The 16698-nt window shown below is 37.5% G+C and overlaps 1 protein-coding gene across 4 annotated transcripts in view; it reads right to left on the reverse strand.

Annotated features, from left to right (window-relative positions):
- The window catches only part of POLK (DNA polymerase kappa), a 125816-nt gene that overhangs the window by 98536 nt on the left and 10582 nt on the right, over nucleotides 1-16698 (reverse strand). For 2 of the 4 annotated variants that reach the window (XM_066386355.1, XM_066386353.1), the window contains exons 1-3: nucleotides 13263-13315; nucleotides 13082-13152; nucleotides 11481-11611 (exon numbers count right to left, since the gene is read on the reverse strand). The exons of the other annotated variants lie outside the window; for them this stretch is intronic. The gene's annotated coding sequence lies outside the window, so the exon portion shown is untranslated. Of the gene's footprint in view, nucleotides 1-11480; nucleotides 11612-13081; nucleotides 13153-13262; nucleotides 13316-16698 lie in introns of those variants that run through there. 4 annotated transcript variants of the gene reach the window in all.

The following is a 16698-nucleotide window of genomic DNA, read 5'->3' on the forward strand; positions in this document are numbered from 1 at the left end:
TATGCTACTAAATTCAACAACCTAGAAGAAATGGATAAATTCCTAGAAAAATACAACCTTCCTAGACTGAATCAAGAAGAAGTAGAATGCCTAAACAGACCTATCAGTAGAGAAGAAATAGAAAAAACCATTAAAAACCTCCCCAAAAATAAAAGTCCAGGCCCTGACGGCTATACCAGCGAATTTTATCAAACATTCAAAGAAGACTTGGTTCCTATTCTACTCAAAGTCTTCCAAAAAATTGAAGAAGAAGCAATACTTCCAAACACATTTTACGAAGCCAACATAACCCTCATACCAAAACCAGGCAAGGATGGCACAAAAAAAGAAAACTACAGACCAATATCTCTAATGAATACAGATGCTAAAATACTAAACAAAATACTAGCAAATCAAATACAACAACATATTAAAAAAATAATACATCATGATCAAGTGGGATTCATCCCAGAATCTCAAGGATGGTTCAACATACGTAAAACGGTTAATGTAATACACCATATCAACAAAACAAAGAACAAAAACCACATGATCTTATCAATAGACGCAGAAAAGGCTTTCGATAAAATACAACACAATTTTATGTTTAAGACTCTCAACAAAATGGGTATAGAAGGAAAATATCTCAACATGATAAAGGCCATATATGATAAACCATCAGCTAACATCATATTAAATGGCACTAAACTGAAGGCTTTCCCCCTTAAATCAGGAACAAGACAGGGTTGTCCACTCTCTCCACTCTTATTTAATGTGGTACTAGAGGTTCTAGCCAGAGCAATCAGACAAGACAAAGAAATAAAAGGCATCCATATCGGAAAAAAAGAAGTAAAGGTATCACTTTTTGCAGATGATATGATACTATACATCGAAAACCCCAAAGAATCCACAAAAAGACTACTAGAAACAATAAGCCAATACAGTAAGGTCGCAGGATACAAAATTAACATACAGAAGTCAATAGCCTTTCTATATGCCAACAATGAAACAACTGAGAAGGAACTCAAAAGAATAATCCCCTTCACGATTGCAACAAAAAAAATAAAATACTTAGGAATAAACATAACAAAGAATGTAAAGGACTTATATAATGAAAATTATAAACCATTGTTAAGGGAAATCGAAAAAGATATAATGAGATGGAAGAATATTCCTTGTTCTTGGTTAGGAAGAATAAATATAATCAAGATGGCTATATTACCCAAAGCAATATACAAATTTAATGCAATTCCCATCAAACTTCCAATGACATTTTTTAAAGAAATAGAGCAAAAAATCATCAGATTTATATGGAACTATAAAAAACCCCGAATAGCCAAAGCAATCCTAAAGAAAAAGAATGAAGCTGGGGGCATTTCAATACCTGACTTCAAACTCTATTATAGGGCCACGACAATCAAAACAGCATGGTATTGGCAGAAAAATAGACACTCAGACCAATGGAACAGAATAGAAAGTCCAGAAATAAAACCACATATATATAGTCAAATAATTTTTGATAAAGGGGCCAACAACACACAATGGAGAAAAGAAAGCCTCTTCAATAAATGGTGCTGGGAAAACTGGAAAGCCACATGCAAAAGAATGAAACTGGACTACAGTCTCTCCCCCTGTACAAAAATTAACTCAAAATGGATCAAAGATCTAAACATAAGACCTGAAACAATTAAGTACATAGAAGAAGACATAGGTACTCAACTCAGGGACCTGGGTTTTAAAGAGCATTTTATGAATTTGACTCCAATGGCAAGAGAAGTAAAGGCAAAAATTAATGAATGGGACTACATCAGATTAAGAAGTTTTTGCTCAGCAAGAGAAACTGATAACAAAATAAACAGAAAGCCAACTAAATGGGAAATGATTTTTTCAAACGACAGCTCAGATAAGGGCCTAATATCCAAAATATACAAAGAACTCATAAAACTCAACAACAAACAAACAAACAATCCAATAAAAAAATGGGAAGAGGATATGAATAGACACTTCTCCCAGGAAGAAATACAAATGGCCAACAGATATATGAAAAGATGCTCATCTTCTTTAGCTATTAGAGAAATGCAAATCAAAACGGCAATGAGATACCACCTCACACCTGTTCGATTAGCTGTTATTAGCAAGTCAGGTAACAGCAAATGTTGGAGAGGCTGTGGAGAAAAAGGAACCCTCATACACTGTTGGTGGGAATGTAAAGTAGTACAACCATTATGGAAGAAAGTATGGTGGTTCCTCAAAAAACTGAAAATAGAACTACCTTATGACCCAGCAATCCCTCTACTGGGTATATATCCCAAAAACTCAGAAACATTGATACGTAAAGACACATGCAGCCCCATGTTTATTGCAGCATTGTTCACAGTGGCCAGGACATGGAAACAACCAAAAAGCCCATCAATAGATGACTGGATAAAGAAGATGTGGCACATATACACTATGGAATACTACTCAGCCATAAGAAATGATGACATTGGAACATTTACAGCAAAATGGTGGGATCTTGATAACATGATACGAAGCGAAATAAGTAAATCAGAAAAAAACAGGAACTGTATTATTCCATACGTAGGTGGGACATAATAGTGAAACTAAGAGACATTTATAAGAGTGTGGTGGTTACGGGGGGGAGGGGGGAATGGGAGAGGGATAGGGGGTGGGGAGGGGCACAAAGAAAACAAGATAGAAGGTGACAGAGGACAATCTGACTTTGGGTGGTGGGTATGCAACATAATTGAACGACAAGATAACCTGGACTTGTTATCTTTGAATATATGTATCCTGATTTATTGATGTCACCCCATTAAAAAAATAAAATTATATATAAAAAAAAAAAAAAATCTAGCCCAAATTTGCCCCACTTAAAAAAAAATATATATATATATATATATATATTTTTTATTTGTTGATTTTAGAGAGAGGAGAGAGAGAGAGAAAGGCAAGGTGGGTGGAAGGTGCAAGAAGTGGGAAGCATCAACTTGTAGTTGCTTCTCTGTGCCTTGACCAGGCAAGCCTGAGGTTTTGAACCAGCGACCTCAGCATTGCAGGTCGATACTTTATCCACTGTGCCACCACAGGTCAGGCAGCTTTAGCTTTCAATGTCTTTACAAAATAAGATGTACAAAAATTTCAAATTTACTTCAGAGTGAACTACTTGAAAGTTTTTAAATGTGCACTTACCACTAAAATAACTGAAAAAAATGTAACCCCACAGATTCTAAACCAAGGGCATGTAAGCTAAAAGAAAACTCAAGTTTTCACCAAGGATATCAGGTGAGAACAATGCACATATTTTTTTCAATTGCCTTTTTCCTTCCTGTGTTTTCTATTCATTTAACTTATTCCAAAAAAAAAAAAAAAATGGGGCAGAGGCAGTCAAAAAACCTACACTCTATCTAATCTTAGGAACATATAAAATTCGCTTTTATAGAATAATAAATTGAACTATTTGCTTTTTTAGTACAGAATGAAAAATATGCAATACAAAACACATTCAAGTGTCAATTCAAAGGCCAACTACCCAAAGTGAAGTTCCTATTTTAATGATGACTTGCATATTTTGTAAAAAGTATGGCAGGTTCTTTAACAATGAAAGCTTTGCTTATACTCAGAAATAAACACACTCAGGACATTTAATAACTATGAAAAATTAAATTTATATCTTGTAGAAGTTGATTGTTTCTGGGGATGTTGATCTATTAACATAAAGTAGTTAGGCTGAGAAGTTCTTTCTTTGGATACTAGATCAAGTCATCAAAAATATTTACTTCCTATTGATGTCGCCCCATTAAAAAAATAAAATTAATAAAAAAAATATTTACTTCCACAGAAGTGACAAAGAACAGATTAATTTTGTTTTAGTTGAAGTATATAGTAAAGTGTACAAAGCTTAAAGGATAGCTGAACACAAATGTTCTTAGACAAGATGGTAAAGGTTCTTCTATAGTACCTTTTTTGGTACTGTCATAATTTTTTTAAGTTTTACACTCTTAAATATTACCATTTTAATATAAAATTACATAAGCCAGGATAATAACATAGGGTTACACTACTATTGAAAAATTGAGCTATTATATTATTTCTCACTATATTGTGTTGTGTCATATTACTGGAAGGAAAATATTTTAAAAATAAATTTAACAAATTATACAGAAAGCATTGTACAAGATATTATTTTCCTATCCTGATAAAATTATCCTTTCAATTACCCCACTCTGACAAACTGCTTCAGTTTCTCTGAGTCCTAATCTTGATATTATTCCTTGATCCACTGCTGCTGATTTCTTAGGTTTCTTATAGCTCTAAAAGTCTATGACAGGAATTTAAAGCACTTTCACAACCTAACGTTTGGCAGATGAAATCTTCAGTAAAACCTCAAACTGTTCCGTAAATCTTTGTTCTAAGCATGCTGTAGAGCTCTCCTACGATATCTTTCTATATGTTTTACCACTAATGTAAAAGCATAAATACATAGCCTGCAGAAAAGGCAAAGTTAATAGTACCCTTCATTCCTTTGATTCTCCTAATTCCTTAGAAATATCTGTGTGAACACTGATATACAATATATTGACATTATTACCGCCTGGCCAGGTGGTGGCGCAGTGGATAGAGCATCAGACTGGGATGCGGAAGACCCAGGTTCGAGACCCGAGGTCACCAGCTTGAGCGCTGGTTCATCTGGTTTGAGCAAAAAACTCTCCAGCTTGGACCCAAGGTCACTGGCTTGAGCAAGGGGTTACTTGATCTGCTGAAGGCCCGCAGTCAAGGCACATATGAGAAAGCAATAAATGAACTACTAAGGTGTTGCAACGAGAAACTGATGATTTGATGCTTCTCATCTCTCTCCGTTCCTGTCTGTCTGTCCCTATCTATCCCTCTCTCTGACTCTCTCTCTGTCCCTGTAAAAATAAATAAATTAATTAATAAAAAAAATATTGACATTACTACCTACTCCAGGACTGCATTAATATATAGTTTCCAGACAACTGTTGTTTATTATTGATAAATTTTAAAAGGTGGTTTCCATAAGTAGGGTTCTGAAAATTGTTACTGTTATTTTTTTTACTGATCTTATACAATAACTGAAAACTAGAAACAAAAAATAAAACATCCAGAAAATATTACTCTGATATTGAAAAAGCCAAAAAAACAAAACAAACAAAATCCAGCCGCAAGAAGTTATGATTTTGGAGTGACTGACCCAAAATCATTAAGAATATACCCACGTACCTTCCCCTTGCCTTAATAAATGAAAATTATTAGTAACCTGACTTTTTAAAGAACATACTGTTAAAAGGACTTTGGATTCAAAATATGTACAACCCACTTATAAACTATTATTAACACTGTGTTATGAAAATATATTTAAACAGATATGATATAGAAGAGCATCTGATAACAAACAACATCTGGAATTTACATTAAAGTAGCAAAAATATTTCATCTCAACTGATGAGATAATCTCTCCTCTTCCTAGGGTTATATTCTAGAAGTGTGTGTGTGTGTGTGTGTGTGTGTGTGCGCGCGCGTGTATATAACAATTTGTATTCAATAATATTTGTTTTGAAGCTTCAAATAACATTAAAGGAAGGTTTGTGAAAGGGAGCATGGGTTAAAAAACTTGCAAAACACTGAGCTAGAAAAATTTATTAAACTATCATCTGTGACACGAACAATGATTTATGCTAGCTAAAGAGAACTATTATCCCATAAAAGGAAAAGCAGTCCAGATTTACTGATACATATTTTTTTCCTTGATGAGAGCTAAATATGATAACTGCTCATTTTAACCTACAGAAAACTTAATAAAGACTTCAGTTCCACAATGCAATTTGATATAGTGAAGAATACATGCTTTGTGAGTCTTTTTTTTTTTTTTTTTGGTATTTTTCCGAAGCTGGAAACGGGGAGGCAGTCAGACAGACTCCCACATGCGCCCCACCGGGATCCACCCGGCATGCCCACCAGGGGGTGATGCTCTGCCCATCTGGGGGGCTGCTCTGCTGCAATCAGAGCCATTCTGGCGCCTGAGGCAGAGGCCACAGAGCCTCAGCGCCCAGGCAAACTTTGCTCCAGTGGAGCCTCGGCTGCGGGAGGGGAAGAGAGAGACAGGGAGGAAGGAGAAGGGGAGGGGTGGAGAAGCAGATGGGCGCTTCTCCTGTGTGCCCTGGCCGGGAATAGAACCCGGGACTCCTGCACGCCAGGCCGACGCTCTACCACTGAGCCAACCGGCCAGGGCAAGAATACATGCTTTGAAGCCAGATAGTCTTGGATTTAAATTTGAAACTCTGAAACTTAATTAGCTGTGTCTTCTTGGGCAATTTATGTGATTTCAAGGTCTGTGAATCTTGGTCTCTGGGTCTGTAACACTTACATTCTAGGGATTGTTTAAGATTAAGTGTTTAGTATGTAAGAGCCAGCTAGCACAGAAAATGCATAGTAAGTATCTAACAATGTGAATTCTCTCCTCTCACTTTCACTGTTACTTATTTAAAATGTGAATAAGCCTACAGACCTGGATACAAGCATGAGCATGTAATTAATTGAAAAATAATAGAAAAATAAGAAAAATTGTCATTACTAAATAAATGACGAGGGGGATAAAACCTCCCACCACCAACACACACACAAAACATTAGATGTAACTTTAAGAAAGTCAGAAAGAACAAATGACCCATGCCACCCCTCCTATCCCTTACCACCCCATCTCAGATCTTTTTTTTTTTTTTTTCCTGAAGCTGGAAACGGGGAGAGACAGTCAGACAGACTCCCGCATGCGCCCGACCGGGATCCACCCGGCACGCCCACCAGGGGCAAAGCTCTGCCCACCAGGGGGCGATGCTCTGCCCCTCCGGGGCATCGCTCTGCACGACCAGAGCCACTCTAGCGCCTGGGGCAGAGGCCAAGGAGCCATCCCCAGCGCCCGGGCCATCTTTGCTCCAATGGAGCCTTGGCTACGGGAGGGGAAGAGAGAGACAGAGAGGAAGGAGGGGGTGGGGTGGAGAAGCAAATGGGCGCTTCTCCTGTGTGCCCTGGCTGGGAATCGAACCCGGGTCCCCCGCACGCCAGGCCGACGCTCTACCGCTGAGCCAACCGGCCAGGGCCCATCTCAGATCTTGTGCAACTCAGAAAACCAACAAGAGAATATTGTTCATGGCTTTTTAAGGCTTTATCATTGATATGATCCTAAAATTCAAATCAAGGTACCAAGAAGTTATATTTTAGTTTACTTCAAGTCAATGAATACAATATTAAGGAAACCAAGTCTAGATACATACATAAAATTTCAACATTAATACCTAATGTTGAGTTTGCTCTCGTAATGTTTAACTATGAATGCATGAACAGAATGTGTTTGACATGACTGACTTAAAAATCACATATATTACTGTCAACATTATGTGCAGAAATACTTTATATTAATAAAGCTTGACAAATATATGCACTTTTAATATAAAAATTAATATGCTTCTAAGAATAAATCAAGTTCTCAAGGTTTTAAATTAAATCCCAGAATATCCCCAAGAAAATTTCTAGAACTCTAGTTTAGAATGTGCACATTTTTTTTTTTTATTAAGAAGTCTTTCTTTTTTTTTTTTTAATCTTTTTTTTTTTTTTAATTTTATTTATTCATTTTAGAGAGGAGAGAGAAATGGAGAGAGAGAGACAGAGAGGGAGAGAGAGAGGAGAGAGAGACACAGAGAGAGAAGGTGGGGAGGAGCTGGAAGCATCAACTCCCATATGTGCCTTGACCAGGCAAGCCCAGGGTTTCGAACCGGCAACCTCAGCATTTCCAGGTCGACACTTTATCCACTGCGCCACCACAGGTCAGGCATAGAATGTGCACATTTAAAAACTGCAAAAATCTGACAAATGCTTATATTAACAGATAATTTTAAATCCTTAATCTAAAAATGCACTTGGTATTACATAACCTTCACAGGTAAGCTCCACCTCTGTCTCTAGAGGAAACTATAATTCTTAACAGAAAATGAATCCTGTGCCCCTGTTTCTTTGTGGAATTTTTCTTTTTGATTTCCAATATAATAATTGTCAATGTCTCTACTTTCCTGACCAGGCCTCAAAGGGTTAGGATTCAAGTAAACTTAACATCCATTTATTTCAACAGAGATTAGACATTAGCTTATTGCCTCCTTCACTTAAAGGTTTAGAGCTAAGAATAATAGCAACCTAGTTTTGGGACTTAATATCTGGCTTCTTGCTATGAGACTACAATTTCTAAAAGGTTAAAAATAAAGAATTTGTCTTTATTAAAGAGCTTAAATTTATCTGATTTCAACATAACGGCATTAGCACATTTACAAAACCTAAGCTAATCTTAAACTTTTTGCCAAAACCACTTGCTCAATGCCAGTAAATTATTATGATTAACTCTGACCCTGTTATTAAATCTGCATGGTATATAGCATTATGAAAACTGGTCAAATGTTGACAGTAGCTTCTAGCATATGAAGCATTCATTTCTATACCACCAAGCACACTAAGAAACAAAATTTTATCTGCAAATAAATACAGCAGAAGCAGAAATGATGAGATGTCATGCCTAAAAATTGGTTATAAAAGAATTATGACTTCCACCTTGGATGCTCTCATTGTTACTTTGATTAGTTATCTGAGGAAGCCAGCTGCCATGTGAGGCTCCCTGAGAGGAGGACCGTGTATGTGAGTGGGCTTGAAAGTGGATCCTCCTTCAGTCTTTTCTTAGATAAAGTCTGCAGCCTGGACAACAGTTCAACCACTACGTCATCAGCCAGAAGAACTGAGTTAAGCAAAGCTGAGATTCTTGATCCACAGAAACTGTGAGATTGTAAATTTTAGCTTATTCTCAAATTCTATAATTATCTCATTACAGGTCAGGGCTGGTCCAGAGAATGCATTTTAAGTGGAACTGCTATAAAACAACCGTAAACTAAAGATTTTTAATGTTTTCCTTTGAATAAAAATGAAAATTTAAAACATACTAATAAACTGATAAATTGAACAACTTTTATACCAAATGACTTTTTCTCTTAAAATCTGTGAAAGAAAAAATAATGCACTAGTTTTTTATAGTACTTAGTACAACTAAAATACAGCTTTCAGGAGAACAAACACTGGTACAGTGCTAGCACACTGAGCTAGTTATTTAATAAATGTATGTTCAATGAATGAATGATAGGCAGATTAATATACAGAAAGGAATGCAAATTATGGTAACACTTCAATTAAGTATGTTTAAAGGCAATAGCTGTAAAATCTAACATTGGATCTTAGAGTGTTTTACATACATCGTATTTAATCTTCCTTAGAGACGGGAAAACTAAGGTACAGATTTAGTAGAAATTTTAGATAAGGTCATACAAATTTGGGACGGTATTTCAGGTCTGGCTTCAAAGCCATTACACTTACTATTAATACAAAAAAGAGGTAAAATAAAAAATTAGTGAAATCTTACCAAAGATGATAAACAATAGTTTGTTTTGTTGACTGATAATAGAAGTAACATAAAAGTGGTAAGAATGAGCCTGACCAGGTGGTGGCACAGTGGATAGAGTCAGACTGGAATGTGGAGGACCCTCGTTTGAAACTCCGAGGTCGCTGACTTGAGCATGGGCTCATCTGGCTTAAGCCTGGGATCACCATCTTGAGCGCAGGGTTGCTTGAGTGTGGGATCATAGACATGACCCCATGGTTGCTGGTTTGAGCCTAAAAGTCACTGGCTTGAGTCAGCGACCTTGGGATTATAATGATGATCCTGTGCTCAAGCTGGCAAGCCCATGCTCATGCTGGCAACCTTGGAGTTTTGAACCTGGGACCTCAGCGTCCCAGGTCTATGCTCTATCCACTGCACCACCACTGGTAAGGCAAAAATCATGAAGTTTTAAAAGAAATATTTATAGAGGAGGGTTTTATGAGTATCCTGAAATGTGAGAAAGATTGCACAGAGAAAAATATATTTGGTGATCAACTGCAAATCTGAAGAATAATTTCTTCAATAATCATGGCACTTAAAACAGTTCATTTTTACCATGCATTGCCTTACCTAATAACTTAAATAAAAATCAATAATAAAAAAACCCTATATTTCTTCCTAAAGCAACACGTAAAATGAAAGAAAAGCATTGTCTAAAACGAAACTTTTTTTTTCCTGAAAATGAGAGCTTCCTAAATCTTGTCTTTGTACAAGTAAAAGTAGTAGCAAAAGTGACTTCTCTTTTATAGTACTGTTAGTGGTTTCTTCCTTTTCAATGGTACAGTTGGAAAAACTAAATTCTTTTTAAATAAAAACTTTAAAGTTAGAAAAACTAAAATAAGGAAATAAAAATATTAAATTCCATAAAGGTTGGCTCCTTTCCTAAAAATATGTATAACTAACGTTTTTCTAAAAACTTATCATATGCCAGGTAGGTACTAAATGTTTAAGAAGTCACGATACTCACCAATTTAGGTATTATCCCAGTAAAGTATATATTAGTAAAATACATATAAGTAAATTGTTCCACCTTTTTTTTAAACCTCTTGTTATTTAAGACCATGATCTGTCAAATTGTTTTCCTGCAGGTGATACATCATCTTTTTCTGACTGCTTTCAAGTTTTGTCTTAATCTTTGGTTTTCCACAGTTTGACCATGATGTGCCTGCCTAGGCACACCCCTTCCCTCAAAGGACAGAGCCAGACTAGGTTCCTGTGCTCTCTGAGAACACTTTGCTCCCTCTTCCTCTTTACCAGTCCTTTAGAAGGTCTGAAGGTTTTCTTTGTCCCTAACATGCAGCAGGGCTGCTTTCTTCATCTCCTCCCACCTACGTATTGCATTTATTTTAATGTTTTTCTATGCTTCAAAAATACTTCCAAAATGAGGAAGAAAAAAGGCTTTCCACGGCTTCAAAAATTACGAACTTCTTTTTCAAGAATATGACCTACAAAAAGTTGTTTGATTATATACCTTTTAACTTCCATATGCAACATCAAGGACCACACTAATCTTAATCATAAAATAGTTTGGGTTCTCATTCTACAAAACCTAACAACAGTTCCTAGAAAGGAGCAAGGTATTTTTGAAGAAGACCTTTGGCACTGGATTTCACCAGTATTTCTTTACTGTACACAGCTTTTCACATCTCTGTTTGAGGGCTAATGTAAAATTACATGGCAGTCATTGATCCCCTTGACTTCACTTGGTTTTGGATGATTCTCTCAGATTGTGATTTTAAAAATATGGTTCTACTGTTAAATATGCATGTGAGATCTATATGATAGCCACACTTTTCTTATAAAAAATTTTTTTGAAAAATTCTGGGCCCTGGCTTGGCTCAATGGTAGAACATCAGCCTGGCGTGTGGCCGGATGTCCCAGGTTCCATTTCCAGCCAGGGCACACAGGAGAAGTGTCCATCTGCTTCTCCACCCCTTTCCCTCTTCCTTCTCTCTATCTCTGTCTTCCCCTCCAGCAACCATGGCTCGGGTGGAGTGAGTTGGCTCCATGGTCTCACCTCAAGCACTGAAATAGCTCAGTTGCCAAGCAATGGTCCAAGATGGCAGAGCATCACCACACAGGAGGCTTGCTGGGTGGATCCTGGTTGGGCACATGTGGGAGTCTGTCTCTCTGCTTCCCTGCTTTTCACTTAAGAAAAAAAAAATTTTTTTTAAAGAAAAATTCTGTTATTTGAGGTATTTTTAACTAGCAAAAATGGCCTATTCAGATGTCCCAATGGGCAAATATTTACTATATACATATAATGTGAATTTTTAAAGACCTATTTTTCTTTATTAATTTTAATGGGGTGACATCAATAAATCAGGGTATATATGTTCAAAGAAAACATGTCCAAGTTATCTTGTCAATCAATTATGTTGCATGCCCATCACCCAAAGTCAGATTGTCCTCCGTCACCTTCTATCTAGTTTTCTTTGTGCCCCCCTCCTCCCCCTCCCGTAACCACCACACTCTTGTCCATGTCTCTTATAGACCTATTTTTTTTTAGACCTAATTTTTTAATGCAAAAATTTCACTGGATTAAGCAAAGATAAATGAACTAGTGATAGAAGGTTGGGCAAAAGTAGGTTTACATTTGTGAGTATGCAAAACAGAGTTCATTCTTTTATTAATAATTAATTATTGTATAATTTTTCCACATGAAAAATTGTAAGCCTACTTTTGCCCTACTCTGTATATTAAGATGTGTTTTGATCTTTAAGATAAGTTCCTTACTTGGTCAAATTACTATTTTGAAATGAATTGCAATGGCTAACCCTCTCACCTGAGGTAGGAGAAGGAAATACAAACCAGTTCAGGTGTGGTTATGAAACAACCCTTGGTGTACCTCAAGGGCCTATTACACCCAATTTTATATTTGTAAATATTAATGTTTCATATCTTTCTTTTCTTAGAAATCTTCCAAAGAAAAATGAAACCCTATAATTTACTCATTTTAACAGAATAAAATTCACTCTATCTTGAAAAATTTCTATATGAATGTATTTTATCCTAGGAATTATGTAATTATTACTCATCAATTATTATTATTTTTTTTTTTTTTTTTTTTTTTTCCATTTTTCTGAAGCTGGAAACGGGGAGAGACAGTCAGACAGACTCCCGCATGCGCCCGACCGGGATCCACCCGGCACGCCCACCATGGGGCGACGCTCTGCCCACCAGGGGGCGATGCTCTGCCCATCCTGGGCGTCGCCATATTGCGACCAGAGCCACTCTAGCGCCTGGGGCAGAGGCCACAGAGCCATCCCCAGCGCCCGGGCCATCTTTGCTCCAATGGAGCCTTGGCTGCGGGAGGGGAAGAGAGAGACAGAGAGGAAAGTGCGGCGGAGGGGTGGAGAAGCAAATGGGCGCTTCTCCTGTGTGCCCTGGCCGGGAATCGAACCCGGGTCCTCCGCACGCTAGGCCGACGCTCTACCGCTGAGCCAACCGGCCAGGGCCACTCATCAATTATTTTTAAGAGTTAAGCTAAAATATAAAATAGTCACCTAGATTGACGTTCTAGTAGTAAAATAAATCATCACTATTACATCATCCTTTAGTTTTTTATTGTTTTGCCCAGAGTATCTTATCTTTGAAACAAAGTATAAGAGAAGATACCTCTTTCCTAGGAATTTTTTTGTTGTTGTTATCTTTCATTAAACATAGCTGAGAGTTCTAAAGTCTTCATACTGGGAAAGAGAAGAAAAGTGACAGAAGGGTTTTCACATTATTAGACAAGTTAGAAGATGAATGCAAAGAGACCAACAGCATTCTAGACTATAATGATAGTGAAACTAACCTTATAAACAAAATCTCTGACGTTGAATTTTCAGATGATTCAAATATATTTTCTGAAATTCAAGAATCAATGAGTCAGCAATGCATTTTTAGGAATTAAAAAGCAAATATGGCATTCCTGTCCAGTTACTCATTCAACAGGAATAACTTCATCACACAGAGTATTCTGCAATAAGAACTTGGAACACCCCATTTTGCTAACAGGATGCATCACAGTGTTCTTTCATCCTTTATAATGTTTGTGGACTAAAAGTTACTTACAACAGTTTGTAAGTAAACAAATACTTAAGGTAGATGTATATATAGATGTATATACAGAGGGAACAGGAAAGGAATAGTGATGCAAAAATGAAAACTTTACTGACTTATAATTCTAACTGGTGTTATTAAATGTAAAAATAAAAATGTTTTGCTATTATGAAAGAAAAAAATGGTTGCCTCCTCCCCCCCCAAAGTGAGAAGCAGGGAGACAGAGAGACAGACCCCCCCATGTGCCCCACTGGGATCCACCTGGCATGCCCACCAGGGGGCGATGCTCCGCTGCAATAGGAGCCATTCTAGCTCCTGAGGCAGAGGCCATGGAGCCATCCTCAGCACCCAGGGCCAACTTTGCTCCAATAGAGCCTTGGCTGCAGGAGGGGAAAAGAGAGATAGAGAGGAAGGAGAGGGGGAAGGGTGGAGAAGCAGATGGGCACTTCTCTTGTGTGCCCTGACCAGGAATCAAACCCAGGACTTCCACACGCCAGGGCAACACTCTACTGCTAACCCAACCAGCCAGGGCCTGGACTGCCTTCTCTTTAACAAGATTATAAGATGTCAAAGTTTCCAGTGTACATTGACAACATAAGTGCAAGATAAAAAATCTTAAGTAATAATAAGTTAAATCTATTCAAGATACATATGAGATCTAGAACCTTTATTTACAAGATGGATACTTCTAAGATGATGTATTAAAGTTGATAAACAGCCTGACCAGGTGGTGGTGCAGTGGATAGAGCATCAGACTGGGATGTGGAGGATCCAGGTTCAAAACTCCGAGGTTGCAGGCTTGAGTGTGGGCTCATCCGGCTTGAGCACCGGCTCACTAGCTTGAGCTCAGGGTGACTGGCTTGCGTGTGGGATCACAGGCATGACCCCATGGTTGCTGGCTTGAGCCCAAAGGCTGCTGGCTTGAAGCCCAAGGTCACTGGCTTGAGCAAGGGGTCACTCACTCTGCTGTAACCTTCTGGGTCAAGGCACATATGAGAAAGCAATCAATGAACAACTAAGGTGCCGCAACAAAGAATTGATGCTTCTCATCTCTCTCCCTTCCTGTCTATCTGTCCCTACCTGACCCTCTCTTTGACGCTCTCTCTGCCCCCCCCCCAAAAAAAACTGATGAGCAGCTAGTAGCTTTAAAAAAATTACCCATTTTGCCTGACCTGTGGTGGCGCAGTGGATAAAGCGTCAACCTGGAAATGCTGAGGTTGCCGGTTCAAAACTCTGGGCTTGCCTGGTCAAGGCACATATGGGAGTTGATGCTTCCAGCTCCTCCCCCCTTCTCTCTCTCTCTCTCTCTGTCTTTCCCTCTCCTCTCTAAAAAATGAATAAATAAAAAATTAAAAAAAAAATTACCCATTTTAGGGAAATATGGAATAAAAATTTGAGTATACAAAGTTCCAATTTTTATTACAACTTCTTTTTTAAAAAATTAATTTTTTTTCCCATGAGAGAGACAGAGAAAAGGAAACAGGAAGGGAGAGAGATGAGAAGCACCAAATCTTTGTTGTGGCTCCTTAGTTGTTCATTGATTGCTTTCTCATATGTGCCACGACAGGGGTGGGGCCTGCGGGCTGGTGGACTACAGCCGAGCCAGTGACCCCTTGCTCAAGCCAGCAACCTTGGTTTCAAGCCAATGACCAGGGTCATATCTATGATCTCACACTCAAGCCGGTGACCCTGCGCTCAAGCTGGTGAGCCCACAATCAAGCCAGATGAGCTCGTGTTCAAGCCAATGTCCTCGGTATTTCGAACCTGGGTCCTCTGTGTTCCAGGCTGAAGATCTATCCACTGCATCATCACCTGGTCAGGCTAAAAATATTTTATTTATTGAATTTAGTGAGAGAGGAAGGGAAGGAGAGAGACAGACAGACAGGAACATCAACCTGTTCCTGTATGTGCCCTGACTGGGAAATCAAACTGGCAACCTCTAAGATTTGGGATGATGCTCTAACCAACTGAGCTACCCAGTCAGGACAATTTTTATTATAATTTCTAGTAAAGTTGTTCACTATCTCTCTGTTACTTCTCAAATTAACTCAAAATTATAAAAAAATTAAAATATTGATAAATGCCAATGACTATTTTTCCTGATATATTGAGTTAAATGAAAACATAAATCTTTTGCCTGAACTGTGATAACACAGTAGATTAAGCACTGACCTGGAACACTGAGGTTGCTTGTTCTAAACTCCAAGCTTGCCTGGTCAAAGCACATATGAGAAGCAACTACTCTAAGTTGATGTTTCCCACTCCTCCCCCTTTCTCTTTCCTCTTCCTAAAATCAATAAAAAAATCTTAAAAAAAAGTTTTAAAAGAATATAACTACTTTATCAACATAAGAAAAAAGGAAAAAAGAAAAAAGGCTCCACAGATCACTTGAATTATCTATGGTAATTAGAACATAAATTTATTTGCTAGCACATATACTCTGTTAGTTATCAGTCATAGATAAACTGTAAACTGGTTACAAAATAAGGTCCTTCCTTCCTACAAAAAACTATGATAGAATCTGGTTCTTTGGTTTCTCATTAAGTTTTACCATTCTAGAGATTTTTCTACGGACCTTGTTAACCACAATTCCTACAACTTCCTTTCAATCATAAACCAGCTAAACTTATTCCATTCATCTATAAACATTTCCCAAATATGGACTATGTGACAAGCAGTATTAAAACTTTACTTGATCTTTAACAATAATGTGACTGTTAAAAACATATCAATATCTTTATACACTTAATTACTATATGTGTTCCTAGATAGCAAAATGTTAGAAAACAATGAATCTACGGGAGATATGGTATATATTTCATATTTATACCACCCCAATCAAGATTATCAATCATATAGCAGGTCTTAATGGGGATGAAGATAAACTGCATAGTCATAAACTGTATCACCATAACAACATATATGTTCTAGAACAATATTTTTCAGCTTACTGCACTAAGAGGAGGAAATTTCACAACAAAGATTTGGTGCTTCTCATCTCTCTCCCTTCCTGTCTCTTCTCTGTCTCTCTCATGGAAAAAAAAAATTAAATTTTTAAAAAGGAAGTTGTAATAAAAGTTGGAACTTTGTATGCTCAAATTTCAGCTTACTGGACTGAAATTACGTAAAAGTGAAACAATGGAAGGGTTGGGAAGAAAAAGAGGAAGCAAAACACATTTACAAAATAA

This window comes from Saccopteryx leptura, chromosome 5 (assembly GCF_036850995.1).
Source record: "Saccopteryx leptura isolate mSacLep1 chromosome 5, mSacLep1_pri_phased_curated, whole genome shotgun sequence".
NCBI classification, from domain to species: domain Eukaryota; kingdom Metazoa; phylum Chordata; class Mammalia; order Chiroptera; family Emballonuridae; genus Saccopteryx; species Saccopteryx leptura.